The sequence below is a fragment of the Suricata suricatta genome, chromosome 8, assembly GCF_006229205.1.
Source record: "Suricata suricatta isolate VVHF042 chromosome 8, meerkat_22Aug2017_6uvM2_HiC, whole genome shotgun sequence".
In the NCBI taxonomy this organism is placed as follows: domain Eukaryota; kingdom Metazoa; phylum Chordata; class Mammalia; order Carnivora; family Herpestidae; genus Suricata; species Suricata suricatta.
This window is the reverse complement of record NC_043707.1, coordinates 51,428,054-51,442,969: the sequence shown is the minus strand read 5'-3', so window position 1 is coordinate 51,442,969 and position 14,916 is coordinate 51,428,054. Positions and strand designations below refer to the sequence as shown.

Genomic DNA, 14,916 nt, shown 5'->3' with positions numbered 1-14,916 from the left:
TGTGTTGAAGGTGTGAGCCAAATGCTGTGAGCTTGAGAAGGCTGCCATCATATCTGGACTTCTAAAAGATGGCACTGCTGCTGCTGTCTGGAGAAAGGCAGCAAGGCTGCAGTTGGGGTCAGGGGGTGACGGTGAGGATCCAGGAGGGTGATTATTCTGGTCTGGACAAGGTTGTGGCAGCAGAATGAAAGAGAAGTGGCCAGATTCTATAGGTACTTAGCAGATGAAATCTCCAGGATTTACTGACATATTTCATGAAAGAGTGCTAAAGAGAAATAGTCATCTCAGGGATGATTATTGGGTTTCTGGCTGGCTCAACTATTCATGGAGCCAGGGAGCACTGGAGAAGGAGCAAGAAGCAAATTATGGAACGTTTACAGGGTAGAACTTTGAATATTGAGTTTATTTCTCACAATCTGTGCTGGAAGGGATTCCAAGGGAGTCAAGTGGGGACATAGAGTAGGAGGTTGAATGTATGGAGCTCAGAACGGTGTCTGGAATGGAAAGGTAAAGGTGGGAGTCAGTGGTCTGGGAGATGGTCTAAGAGAGGGGTACAGAGGAGAACAGGCTAAGTCTCTGGGAGGTCCAGCATTTAAAGGTCAGCAGCAAAAACAAAGGGGTGGCCAGAAGAGTAAGAGGAAAACCAGGGAATGTGGTGCCCTGGGAAGAGAGTTCTAGAAGGAAGTCTCGAGAGGGCAGCCAAGACAAGTATTACAGAGAGGTCAGGGAGATAAGGACTAGAGACTGTTCCATGGATTTAGTGACATAGAGGTCACTTGTGACCCCAGCGAGAGAGAGCCATCTTGGCAGCATGATGAACAGAGGTGGGTTGAGGAATGCGTGGGGAGTGAAGGCATGGAAGCAGGGTATATGGAAGAAAATGAGAGGAGGATGAGAACTTTAGTGACTTTGTAAAAGGAACATAGGTGCTAAGAAGGATCCAGCAGAAAGGAAAAGATTGATAAGACAGGAGAGAAGGAATAAACCACCATGATTGAGACTCTCAAGAAGGATGGGGCCAGGGGACCCAGTGGAGCAAGAGACACTCTCCCCTGCTGTATCAGGAAGGAGGAAGAGAGAGCGGGTGCAAATGTAGGTACAGGTGGGGACAGGTCCGCTTGTCCTCAATGGAAAACCAAGAGGGCTTCCAATTGGTTGAGGGGACAACAGGGTGGGTATTTAGGAGAGTGGAGAAGGTGGGAGTGGTGTCCATCAGTCTGGAGGAGTAAGTTGACCAGAGAATCATAGGAAGGTTGTTGTGCCACAAGAGAGCCCGCTTGAGGTTGGTGACCATGAAAGCAGAGGGACACCCATGTGCCCCATGGTGTGTTTTTCTCTAGAGAACATTGCATAGAGAAACCAAGTATTGTGTGTGTTGAAGGTGGGGGTTTTACTAGGTAAGTGTGATCCAAGGGTTGAGAAGCAGGGACATCTCCTGGTTATTGTCTTGATATCCCGCAGACACTTTATTTTCAATATATCCCAAATCCATGATCTCATTACCTTCTTCCTACTGCTCCCCAGATCTGTTCCTCTTTTGAGATTCTCCATCCTGGTTAATAAGAATACAATCATCTAATAATACCACGAATAGCAGTCATTTATTAAGCACACGTGTCAGATGTAATACCAGATATTTTTTAAAATCACCTCATCTGGTCATCATAACAACCTGATGGGGTATGTGTTATTTATTTTACAAATGTGGATACTGGAGCTCAGAGATATTATGTCACTTGCTCTGGGTCTCTAGTAAATGACAATCAGAATGAAAGAAAACAGGTCTATAGGGCTCCAAAGTCCTACCCTTTCCCAAGAACACACCACCGGCGAGCTCCCCTGCCCTAAAACCACCCCATCCTTCTCGCCTCCCCCACCAGGTCAGTTGTCACATTCTGTTTGTTCACCTCTGCCATGTCTCCTGTATACTAGCTACTTCCTGCCGTGCCCCCTCACCCCACTCTGTGTTGCTGGTTGGGTCCACCTCAATGTAAGCTCTCTGAAGTTAAGGATCATTATCTGTCCTGTTTTCTCCTGCGTCCTCAGGGCCAGGAACAGTGCCAGGCAAACACTATCTAACACTTAGTAGCTGTTGAGTGAAAAGATAGATGCCCATTGAGAGATAATTCTCCATGGATGTTTCACATTTCTGCAAGTCTTGTGGGTAGAGGCACTGATGGCTTTTTGTTCCAGACAATCTTTTTGAGGATATTTGCATAGTGAACACCTTTGGAAGAGAGTCTCCCTCAGTGGAGGACAGGCTTGTTTGCTGTCTAAGATAATAATGTCTCCCTCCGGGGCAAAGGTTGGCAAGTTTGTTTGCAGCCCATTATAAAGGATTGGGGTTTCTAAACAGAATTCCTCAGTGTGTGCGGAATCACCCAGAATCAGCCCCACTTCCTTCCCATGGGACTTGGGGATCAAGAGAAACTGATTTGAAAGTGAAGCTCCCGCTGTGTGCTGCGCTATGGGTAATAAAGTTCTTTGTCTCTGGCCCAGGAGTCTCATGTCTTCTGCCAGCATCCATGAAAACGCCGGAGGCTCACTCCTGACTCTGCAAGGGTACAAGCCTTCACAGTTCGTGGTACGGCTATCACCTGTCAATAAGACAACTGAGAAACAGCCCCCATCGCCACCACCCCCTCCCAAACACTACCTCTAATGCCAAGATCCACTAGAGCAGAGAGAATTCATCTCAGACTCCCCACACAGCCCTCCAAGGCCCTGGAGGATGGCTCCCACCTCCCTAACTTCACCCCTTATTGCTCCACCCCTCCAGCTCAGGTAATCACTCCCTGCACACTTATCCATTCTCTGGTATTTTTGGCCTTGTCATGCTCTCCCCTCCACAAAAGCCAACCTTCTCCCCTTGCATCTGTTGAAGTCCTATCTCCCTCCTCTGAGGCCAGGATCCCAGCTCACGTCCTTAAGTCCTGCCCAGAACCCAGTCAGAATCTACCTCTCCCTTCCTCTTCCCCCACTTTCTCCATCTTGTAGAGTTCTTCAGTGCTTTGGCCTGGTATTGTGGCTATATAGGTAAACCTCACTCTGCCGGTTCCAGAGGCTCCGCCCTCGGTTCTAGGATCTTCTCAACCACTGCTGCCCACAGCATACAGTAGGGGCTCAACAGAGGAGTACTGTAGTGAAGTTGAATTGCACAGGGAATGGTCTTGCAGGATGGTAGGATGGAAGGTCGGTGGAGTGGAAAAGGAATTGCAAGTAGGGGAAGAGTGAGCAAAGGCACGGAGGTGGAAACGGCCAGGGCAGGGGAGTAAGCACTTTGGGTGGAGCCAAATTCATGAAGAAGGGCTAAAGAGCGGCACCTGATAAGGTGACAAAATGAGGCCTAAGACTCCAGAGGCCCTTGGCGATTGGGGCCCCATTCCTCTCTGATTAATAGAAGCCCCAGTGATGAAGCCCCAGGGTCTGGGTCCCCTGAACAAGGGCCTCAAGAGACCGCTCCTGGGTTAGCCGCTCTCCCTCTCCCTCTCCCTGCCCACCCCCTCCGCCTGCGTCGTCGGCCATCAGAGCCTCGCTTGCGGCCCCAGAGCCTCGCACTGACGCGGGACCGAGCGTGAGTCAAGACTGCGTCACAGCGCCCCGCCGCCAGGGTGGCCTTTCGGAAAGCGAGGGAACAGCGCGCGTTGCGCTCCGCCCAGCTCCGTTCCGCTCCGCAGAGCCGGCGCGGCCAGGGCGCAGGGAGGGCGACACTCGGCGCTGGCGACCACAGCCCTACGCGCTCCCTCCGCCGTGGAACCTAGGTCCCAACGCTGCTCCCCAGGGAGGCTCGAGCGCGCCGCGGGCGCGATCTGACCGGCGGCGAGGGAGGGAGCGAGGAGCGAGCAGAGTCGCGTGCGCGGACGCGCAGCTCCGGGTCCCCTCCCAGCCCTGGCCGGTGCCCGCCGCCGCCAGACTCGGGCTGCCTGCGGGAGGGGCTGTGAGCCCGAGACCAGTCGGGGACCGCAGCTGCTCTGCCGGAGTGTAGGGGGTCGAGTCCGCGCGACGGCTCACTCAGGACAGGTGAGTCGCGGGCCGCGCCCTGCCTGGCTTTACCCGGCCAGCCACCGCAACTTTCGCGGTTCTGGCCCCGCCCCAGCCTGGAAGGCCTAAGGACAGAGGTGCGAGGCGGCGCTGCCCGGTATCCGCCCGGCCCTGCGCGGGCCCCGGGCTCCTCCCGCCGCTCCAGCCGCCGTTGCCTGGCGACGAAGCCCCGGGGCCCGCGCTCCTCGGGCGCACCGGGGGTGCCCAGCTCCGCACTCATGGGTTGGTTAAAGGGCTGCAGCTTCTGGAGCTTAGGAGGGCCCAAGAACTCCGGAGGTAATCAGGCAGAGCTGCAGAAGCAAGCGACCGCGGAGGACCGGGCGGGAGGCTGGGACGGTTTGGCCTCCCGGAGCTGCGCGCCCAGGGTGCAGTGTCCGAGGGGAGGCTCCTGCGCGGCCGGAGACCCCAGCCTCAGCCGCTCGGCTTCAGGCCCGTGACCTTGACGGTAACATTGGCAGGAGTAGCGGAGCGCTTACGCCCGAGATGAATATTTAATTCCCAGTCCTGGAGCTGGACCTCGCTGAATTCGGAGCTAGCGGGGAGCCCATCTTCCCTCGAGGAAAGTGCATCTGGGAAGCGAATGGCTGAGATGGGGGACGTGCGTGGGATGGAGGTCTGGAGAGGGCGCCGTCTCGGGAGAGGCCTCAGCCACATTTATACCTGTGCTACCGTGCTCCCAAGCTATGCTCACAGGAGTCCCGGGAGGGCCGCTCCCCCAGGGGCGCGGCTGCTGTGGAACGAAGCCTAGTGCTATCTTTTTAAAGGCCAAACAGCCCTTCGGAAATCCTGAGGCCAGTCACCCTACAGGACCCAGTCGCTGTCAAGTGGAGTTAAAAAAAAATGTTTTGTTTTTATTTATTTCTTTTTAAAATTTCATTCCGCTTTCCTTCTTTGAGAAAAATTTTAACGGATCCTTTGGATTAGGAAATTCCTAACCAGAACTACCTTTGGGGCAATTCAGCTGTGAAAGTGAGGCAGGTGGGTTGGGTTGGGAAGACAGGGTAGTGGTATAGAGAAGGAAGATTCTGTTGAGGGCACTGCCCTTGTTAACAAGAACTTCCAGGAACTAAGAAAATCCTGTAATGGCTAAAAAAAACAACAAAAAAAAAAACCAAACAAAACAAAACCCCAAAAACCAATTCAACCAAAACTTTAGTTTGAGCCTAACTGTTAGGCTGTCCTGGACGTATTGATTGATGTCTGAAGAACAAGGTCAGAGTGTGTTGAGGTTAATGGTAACGTATTCTTGTATTTCATGCTTTGCTTACATTATCCCCATGGTCCAGTGAGGCGGACCCATCACCTGGGCAGGAAGAAGGGCTTTGAGGTCACACCTGATTGTCCTTGGCTGTGGCCCATCCGTTGGGACCGTCAGAGGTTTCAGCTCTCACCCTGGCTTTTTCTCCAGCTGAGCAGCTGTAGCTAAGTAGGTGGTGAGTTTCAGCAAATCCCTGCAGCTCAGCCTGGAGAGTGACTCAGTGCAGGAGGCAAATCGTGCCCACCAGCTCTGATTGGAGTGAGTTCGTTTGCCCTGAGTCACACAGAGTTGTGTGTCAGTTGTTTGTGAGTTGAATGGAGGTCTTTACCAGGGCTGGTAAGCAGGGATGGCCAGAGCTCCCGGAGTTTGAGGGCCACAGACTAGAGGTAGGCAAGTCCCCAGAGTGTGCGAAGCAGAACTCAGGCTGCCTGGCTCCTGGGCAGGGGTCCTAGAGCTCTGCCCCCATGGGGAAGGCAAGCAGAGCCAGGTTGGGATTGGGGGGTTTGGAGGAGAGGCTCGGGGGAGGCTGTGGGCTTTGTGGTCAGAATTGGGCCCAGTGCTCTGCCTCGTGCCAGCACAGGGTGACCTTGGGTGAGTCGCTTTATATCTGGGGCCTGGTTTCCTCAGTTTTAAAAGAGGGATGTCTGTGGTGCCTGGTCCCAGCACTGGAATGTAGCAGGTGCTCCTGAAATCTTAGTTCCCCACCCCTTCCTTCCTGGGCCTTAACCCGAGGTGGTTCTTTTCTCTCCCCGCCCTTGGGCCTGGGTGCGAGAGGGGGTAACAGACAAGGAAAAGTGTCAGGGCTTCACCTGTGGTTGAGAAGAATCCATAATTCAGCTTCAAACTGACTTCTTTCCAACCTTCAGGTCTCCCCAGGACACACTGAGTTAAGAGCAGGGTTATGGACTATAAGAGACTCTTAAATACAGAGAACAAACTGAGGATTGATGAGGGGGTGAGGGGGGAAGATGGGTGAAGGGCATTGAGGAGGGCACGTGTTGGGATGAGCACCAGGTGTTTTGTATGTAAGTGATGAATCATGGGCATCTACCCCTAAAGCCAAGAGCACACTGCATACGATGTAGGTTAGCTAACTTCACAATGAATTATATTTAAGAAAAAAAAAAAAGCAGGGTATGGAGGGTGGGGTGGGGGTGGAGGGCAGAACTGTGCTGGGTCTAATGTGTGCTCTCAGCTGTCTCTGCAGCAGCTCCAGGGCGAGACTCTGGCAGAGACTTTGACTCCTTAGGATCGTGCATGACCATGGCCTGGTCTCAAGTTGTGGTACTTGCCTGGTGGACTTCAGGAGTCCCTGCCCTTTGATCAGATCTTGCCATCCTCTTCCCCCATCCCTCATCCAGCATGGAGTTGGAAACTGCATGACAAGCATCCTGGAGAGGAAAGGAGTGGGTCTCTTGCCTTCCCTGAAGGCTCCTGGCCCCTTGCTCTCTCTTTCTGTAAGGTGTCTAGCCCTGGTACTAAGATGTGTGTGCCTCAAGAATGAAGGCAATAAGGGGAACCCTGGTGCAGCAAGAGAGGCTGTGCTGACCCAGGGGACTCCAGTCTACTACTGGCAGTGTGTGTGTGTGTGTGTGTGTGTGTGTGTGTGAGTGGTACATGCACCCTGGACCGATGCCCTCCCCACTGGATCTGGAAGCAACTTTCAAGGATGATAGAGACAGAGATGAGAAGATTCTTGAGAAGCAGGCTCCTGCTGCCTGTGCATCTTCCCTCCCCTCCTGAGAGCTCCTTTCCTATTTGAGTTTGCTGCAGCAGAACAATTCATCATTAATCCCTTTAAGGCTGCTAAGATAAGCAGCAGAATAGTTTAAAGGGAAGATGGATTTGGGCTTTTTTTTCCTGGAAGCAGATCTGAGTGAGTTATCACTCACTTCTAGGCTGGGCTGCAAATTCTCCAGACAAACATCTGGAGCACCAGGCAGGGGAAAAGACTCCTCACTCAGCCTCTACGAAGCTCTTTAACAACACCCTCCCCCACCTAGTGTCCCAGACTCCCAGGGGTCAGAAGCACAATACCACAGGTGGGTCTGTGTTAGCATGGACTCTCAACTCAGGCAGGGCAGTGCCCTGTGAGAGAAATGCCTACTTTGCGTGCTTTTAGGAGGGGCAAGTGCTCGCCTGGATTCCGGCAGCTCACGCCATGCTTTGCACACAGTGAGGTTATCCAGGTTTTACTGAGGCTTCTGTGTTGCGCTAAGTGCTTTGTTCATATGCCATCTCGTTTAATCTTTGCTATGATCCCAGGAGACGGATGTTGCTCTCTGCAGTTTACAGATGTGGGACTTGGGGTTCAGCAAGAATTCGCCCAAGGTCACACAAGCAGTGTCAATCCAAGAATTTGAACTCAGGTTTGGCAGATTTTTAACCCCTCACAATAAGTTCTTAATAAATATTTACAGACTTCCTAGGCATTTGCCCGAATGAGGCTGTCTAATCCTATGGGTCCAGTTCTTTAAGCTAGTGCCCGGAGGAAGGCAGGAATGGGCTTTCACCAATGGGAGTTTGGTAGAGAATGAACATACCTAAACTTCCGGGGTTTGGGGAATATGGTCTGTGGTGCCAGGTGAGCTGGGAAACAGCAGAAGACCCTAGGCTCTATCATGTTGCTTTATTGTCCTTTCTTGACTTTGCCCACTCCACCCCCCACCCCTGACCTCCACCACCCCTGACCTCATTCCTTAAAGTCTGTCCAAGCCAGGGGTTGGTGCTGGAAGCAGGAAGAGAAGAGACAGAGCAGATTGGATGTCGCCCTGAGGATTTCTGCATCTGCAGAATCAAGGGCGGTCAGCCGCTGGTGGGAGCTCTGGTGTGTCAGATTTCTCAGCTGGAGAGTGTGCGCCAGGGACTTGCAGCAGCTTCTGGTGAGGCCCCAGACTCCAGAGCAAAACTGCTAACACTCCAGCATGGTTCACAGCGGTGGCTGGCATGGGCTGCTCAGAGGGACGCCACTCGCTTCCTCGTCTTGCCCCATGGAGAGCCCACCCTCCTCACCCTTGGGGCTCTGCCACTGGAGTCTGTGGCTGGGCTGGGAAACTTGGCATCAGATTCCTCCTGCTTCTTCGTCTCTTTGCTCTCTGAGAAACCACCATCCCTGGTAGAACAGGCCCGCACTGTTCTAGCCTGCCCGGTACCTCCAAACCACCCTTGATCTTGGTGGGGAAGTTCCTGTAAGGGGGGTTGGATAATTGGAATGAACGCATTAATGTTCCCCCACCCCCAGAGGACACAAAGAGGTTTCCCAGAAGGCCTGGCTTCACAGGCAGCCATTTTGTGGAGGCAGAGTCCTCTGGAAACTTCCCCTCTGTCCCACCCCCATGAGTAATTATTTAAGTTAAAACACTGTTCAACTATGGATAAATCCAGTTATTAAAAGAAATAGATATTCACTGTGCACAGAAAACTTACAGGTGAGAACGTCAGCTCAGATGCAGGGAAGATTGCTCGACTCCATTATTCTCATGTTGATGACCAGGTATATTTTGTTGGAGAATAATTCTGGGTCAAGGAAGTCCTGGGCAGCCTGAGTCTCTAACTTGGGAGTTGAGACTTAAAGCCCTGTTTGCTCTGGGGCCCCTTGTGGAGTGAGGGTGAGGGAGGCATGGGTGGGGGAAATAATGCCTCACCTCCTGGGCCCTGGGGTCATCTCATCAGCTGCATTTGTTCCCCACCCCCCACCCCCTGAGCTGCCTCTGCCTTCCAAGGCTACTCACAGTTCATTTGAAGATAACAAGTTGTCTCTCACTGTACTCCGTCATTTCTAATTACTGGTTTAAGGAGAATTTCCGCTGGATTCTGTGCACCACTAATTTGCAACCTATTCTTTCACTTACAAATAGAATTCATTGGTCCACACCCCCAAATTCCTGCTGGTTGCATTTTCTCTTTAATTATAAGACTCCCGGGCTCCTGTGGTTTTAAACCCCACTCCAGGTCAGAAGTGCTCTTTGATGAAGCTACCTTTCAAGGGATGTGAACAGTCACCTGCTGGAGTGGCTCCATCAGGTGCTGCCAGGTGACCATTCAGTGAGGATGAGGACCTCCTCTTCCCCGGGGGACTGGAAGGGAAGGAGAGCAGGTGCAACCCAGCACTGGCTCCCTGAATGGCCTGGCGGGCGCTGTCCACGGTCCTGGCCCACCTCTGAGCCGACCTGCTTGCTAGTGATTTGGGGAATCCTTTAGAGAAGCTGGAAGGAATCTCCTTACCCAGTTCCCCAACTTGCATTGTGGCATTGGCTTTGGGAAAGGACCTGGCCAAATGAAGAAGCTCCTAACCTCAGGGAGAAAGGGTGGTAGATGGACTCACCTAACTGTTGACTTGCTGAATGAGATTCGGGTATATCACAGCACTGTGACATGGTACACTGGAAAACTTCCTAACCAGTGCTCAGATGGGTAGTGTGAAGCCCAGATATATTGATGCGTCCATTCCTTGGCATTGTCTGGAATGACCTAGGTGCTATGGCCACTTACCCCAGTGTGCCATATCAGTGTTCTCTTTTCCATGTGTCACGACATACAAAAGATTGGAAAGTACTAGAATATCAGAAAGAAAATGGGCTACAGAGTTTGGGGGCCAACAATTTAAATCTCCACTCTTTCACTTCATGGCAGGGTAATCTTGTACCTGATAGTTTTCTTCCCTTAGCCTGGGCTTATTTGTCTGTAAAATGAGAATTACATGTTTATCCCAAGTTGTTGGGGGGATAAATAACATGTAGGCATAGCAGGTCTTCAAAACTACTTGCACCCTTCACTGCAATCAGCTGTCCTGTGACCTGTTCCCAGTAGGAGCACTGTCCTGCTCATCTCTCCAGAAAGTTGCACTGAGGGCTGGTGAAGAAAAAGCCACAAGCACTTCTCATTCCCAGGAAAGAGACATCATGTTGGGACTGTAATTAAGGGTTTCTGATCACTATTCCTTCAAGTGCTCTTCAGCAGGCTGGTGGGTAACTCAGGTAATTGGACACCCTTGGCTCCCTCTGTCTCTTTCTGAGACAAGACAAAGTAGTGGCTTTAAGAAAATCCAGGTCTGGGTGGCTCAGTTGGTTAGGCATCTGGCTTCTGCTCGGGTCATGATCTCACTGTTCATGGGTTCGAGCCCCGTGTCGGGCTCTGTGCTGACAGCTAGCTCAGAGCCTGGAGCCTACTTCAGATTCTGTATCTCCCTCTCTCTCTGACCCTCCTCTACTTCCATTGTCTCTCTGTCTCTCAAAAATAAATAAAAAAACATTAAAAAAAAGAAGAAGAAAAGAAAATCCAGGTCAGGAGCCCCTAGGTGGCTTAGTTGGTTGAGCGTCCAACTTTGGTTCAGGTCATGATCTCACAGTTCATGGGTTCAAGCCCCACATTGGGCTGTGTGCTGACAACTCAGAGTCTGGAGCCTGTGTTTCACATTCTGTATTTCCCTCTCTCTTTTCCCCTACCCCACTCACACTCTGTCTCTCTCTGCTTTATAATGAATAAATGTTAAAAAAATTTTTTTTAAACCAAAAGAAAAGAAAATCCAGGTCAGAGAATTTGGGCAGATCCTGTGAGGACCCATCAGTTACCATCATGGGCCTCCCATGAATGAGGAAAGAAGGTAGTGATGTTTTCACTCATGGAATTTTATTTTAACGTATGATTTTTTAAGCCTTTTGTGTTTTTCCAAGTTGGAGTAGTTTCACAGGCTATCTACCTGTCTGGGACCTGGCATTCTCTTCAGCACTCTGGGGGTCTATGTTTCCCTCTCTCTTTAAAACCTAAACCTCACCCACCACCCCAGCTCAGGTCGTCATCACATCTTACTCACCCTCCCTGTTTCTTCACTTGTCCTACAGTCAGCTTCTTAAAAACAGTCGAGTCACATCACTCTCCTACTTGAAAACTTGAAACAGCTCCCTGTTAGCCTTGAAAGGAAACCCAGTCCTTTGCATGACCTGCAAGTCCTGCCCGCTCTGGAATCTAGCTATCCTGTCAGCACTTCCCATCCTTCCCTTGCTTGGGATGCTCTAGGCCCAGGCCCTTCTTTCTAATCCTTGTACTCCCAAAGCAGGCTGTCTCAGGGCCTTTGCACTTCCTATTCCCTCTGTCTTAAATGCTTTCTCAGGATACTCACACGGCCTATTCTTACACTCCATCAGGTCTTTATCAGAGTGTGCCCTCCTAACCTCTCTATATTGTTAACACTCCTGCCTCACTCCATCCCCTCACATTCAATATTGCATATTTATGTGATATCATTATATATACTATAGATATATGTCTATACATATGGTACTAATTATATATTTGTCTGATTGTTTTTAAGTTTATTTCTTCATCCTGAGAGAGAGAGAGAGAGAGAGAGAGCAGGGGAGAGGCAGAGATAGAGTGTGTGCGCAGGTGTGAGCGAGTGGGGGAGGGGCAGAGAAAGAGAGAGAGAGAGTGTGTATGTGTGTCTCAAGCAGGCTCCATGCTGCCAGTGCAGAGCCCAACACAGGGCTTGAACCCACGAAACCATGAGATCATGACCTGAGCCAAAACCAAGAGCAGGATGTTTAACCGACTGAGCCACCCAGGTGCTCCGTATCTAATTTTTATTTGTCACTTTATCTTAGAATATGAATCCCATGGGGAAGGGGCATTGCTTGCTCTGGTCCCTGCTGTGCTAGAACAGGGCCTGACGCATAGTTGGTGTTCAGTAAATATTGGTCGAAGGAAGTAAAGGAAATGGGAAGTCAGCTGGAGCATCAGCACCCCCTCAACCCCCCCCGTGTCCTCGGCCACCCATGTGCTTGTCACACTCTGGCACCAGGGCCCTGCAGGACAGGGGGCAACTGTGCCCCTAGACTTGGCCACACCCATTTCCCCAGAATGCTCACATGAAGGGGTGGCTGGGGCCGGTTCATGGTATGTCATCTGCATTATCTCATCTTGTCCTCATGACAAAGAGGCCCTCACCTTTGGGGTGAGATTGGGGCCTTCTTCTCCGTCTTTTCAGGTCCAGAAGCCAAGACCATGAGGGGTTGTGTACTTCCCTGAAGACTCACAGCTAGTAAGTGGCAGCAGGACTCAAACCAGGCCTCCCATCTCTGCGGTAGTGTTGGGGTTTAGAGTCAGACCCCAGAGTCACATTGTGCTGGTGTGGACCCAGGAACTCTGGTTTTTGACTTGTGCCTATGGACCTTACCTCATCAGTTCCAAGATGCATTTTTTGGTACACTGTCACATCTTCAATTCAAGACACATGTATGATCAGTGGCAAGTGTACACCAGTGGTCAGGGACAGTGGTGACCTGGTTGGTAAGCCTTCCATTGACCCTCTCTGGTAAGTTCAAGAAAGTGCCGGCATCAAAGGGTCTGCAGTTCAGTGAAATTAGCAAGTAATCCCTCTGAGCCTTACCTCTTCATCTGTAAAATAGGAATGAGTGTGGTGCCAACCTCATATGGTTTTGGACAGGCTTTAAGGAGATAATGGCTGCTCCACACAGCGGCTGCTACAGAGCCAGCCCTCAAGTATGCACGTATTGTTGTTGTTTTGTTGTTGTTGATTATGACACCCCCCACCGCCTTCAGAAGTTCCCTTAGCACCTAGGTTCTGGCACAAGGTTAATGCATCTGCAGGTTGGTCAGGGCACAACTCTTGCTTCCACACCGACGAGGCACGCCTTCCCCCCTCACACGAAATGGTAAGACTGAACCAAAAGATTGTGTTTGCACTAGCCCCACCCACATTTTCCAGTGCCAGTTCCTCCCCCTCTGGACCATCTGCCCCTTTTCCTGCTTCCCTTCCTCCTTAACTAAGAAAACAAAATACCAACTGCAGAGAACACGCGCGGCAAATGTAACAGGAAGGTGAGACAGGCCACAGAAGGTTCTACTGGCTTCTCCGCCCGAGCTGCTGTTTGGAATGGTCCCCCAAGCCTCGTGAGACACTCGAGCCGAGACGGTGCCCGTCCAGGGTGTACCTCTCTAAGGTGAAGGCAGACCCTGTCTACAAAGCGAGAAAGTGAGGCACAAATAGTGGATCCTTTAGAAGAGACAAAAAGTCAGCAAATGACGGCCATGCTTCTTAGCTTACCTTTGCTTTAAACTGCCATGTGGGGCGTCTTTGGGGGCCTCATGTATTTTGGGGATCAGAATATTGCTCCAGAAAATAAGAAAGTTTTGAAGCTGATAAAATTATGTCAGGCTCTGGAAACTTGGGGGAATTCAAAATGTACCCATCATTCATGCACTCATTCATGTCCTTCAGAGCACATTCACTGAGTGCATATGATAGTAATACGTGAGGATTTCGTCTTGCAGAACCAAAGGTGCTATTATTCGAGATAGAGATGGGAGACCAAAACACAAAGCCAACAGATCTGTGAAATGGAGTCAGAAATTACCGTTCTGTTTATTTGACTTCCCAAGAAACTTTTCTTTCTCTTTCAATAGAAACCAGATGGATGGCTATCTGGTGACCAGATGCTGTTGGTAGGTAAGCACAGTTCCCTATTGTTACAGATGATTACGGAACAGAAAGCTGGCTCCCAAGTCCTGGGGTCCTCCCCACATGGGCTGCTGGGGCACTCCATTCATACCCCACCTTCCCCCACCTCCTGTGGCTGGGGCATGCAGACATCTAGTAGGTTTAAATGTGACTCAGTCAAGTGCGTCAGCTGTTTGCCCTTGCTGCTATTTCAAAGGTGAAGGCAGTGGTTAGGATTTCAACATAGGAAGCAGGTTGCTCTTGGAGGGTGGGGAGGCAGGGACCCTGGAGCCTCTCTGTAAGTGTCCTGTCTTACCCGGGGTGTGCCAGGCAGGGCTGGGCTGGGGGCAGTAGCAGGTGGATGCAAAGCTGGATACACTTTGGTTCCTGCCTTCAGGGAGCTCCCTGTTTGGAGGATGAATCAGGGATGTGCACAAGGAGCTATGCTAGAAAGCCAAATGGTAAAAGCGTGGAAGACTATTACAAGTTGTGGGCTGAGAAGGGGAAAGAAAGGAGCTTAATTCACACTTAGAGCATCATAGGACATGCCACAGAGGCAAGTGGATCTCGAACTGCACCTTCAAGGTCATTAGATGAAATTACAACCCCTCTGAGCCTCTACTTCTTCATCTGTAAAATGGGAAGAAGTGTGGTCCCTTCGAGGGACGCTACAGTAGGCAGATGCCGGGGAGGGCTTGATGCAAAGGGGCCAGGCAACGAAGTGGCAGCTGAGGCTGGGGAATGGAGAAGTGGCTAATGTCTCTGGCAAGAGCCGTGGCCTCTCTGCAGTGGGCGCGGGGTAACGGTATTTCAGGAAGCTGCCTCTGAAGGCCCAGAGGATGGCGAGCCTGCTGCAAGCATCTAACTGAGAAAGATCTGAAGCAGAGCATGAAGGGTGGGAGAGAGGAGGGGTTCAAACATACTCACGGGGCTCTGTGGCGTCCGCAGGGAAGGGGAGGGAGGGAGAGGTCCAGAATGGTGCTGGCCGAGAAAACCCGAGTAGAGCAGACATCAGGTGGGCGGCCAAGGCCTGTCAGGAGCTGTTTGTGCCAGCTGACTGCCAGGGTTTCAATAAAACAATTAAAAATAATTTGTAGGACAGTTTGTGTCTCTGATAATAGTCCGACCTGCTTTGGGCTCAGTCGAAGCCCAGAGGCTCTGA

General features: G+C 51.2%; 1 protein-coding gene across 3 annotated transcripts in view; it reads left to right on the top strand.

Moving 5' to 3' along the window:
* The first annotated feature begins 3,630 nt into the window (after window positions 1–3,630).
* SLC6A17 (solute carrier family 6 member 17) overlaps window positions 3,631–14,916 on the top strand; it is a 49,304-nt gene continuing 38,018 nt past the window's right edge. The window contains exons 1-2 of one of the 3 annotated variants that reach the window (XM_029948837.1): window positions 3,631–4,020; window positions 13,721–13,759. The gene's annotated coding sequence lies outside the window, so the exon portion shown is untranslated. Of the gene's footprint in view, window positions 4,021–13,720; window positions 13,764–14,916 lie in introns of all 3 variants that reach the window. The other 2 variants (XM_029948835.1, XM_029948834.1) reach the window with 2 other exon arrangements.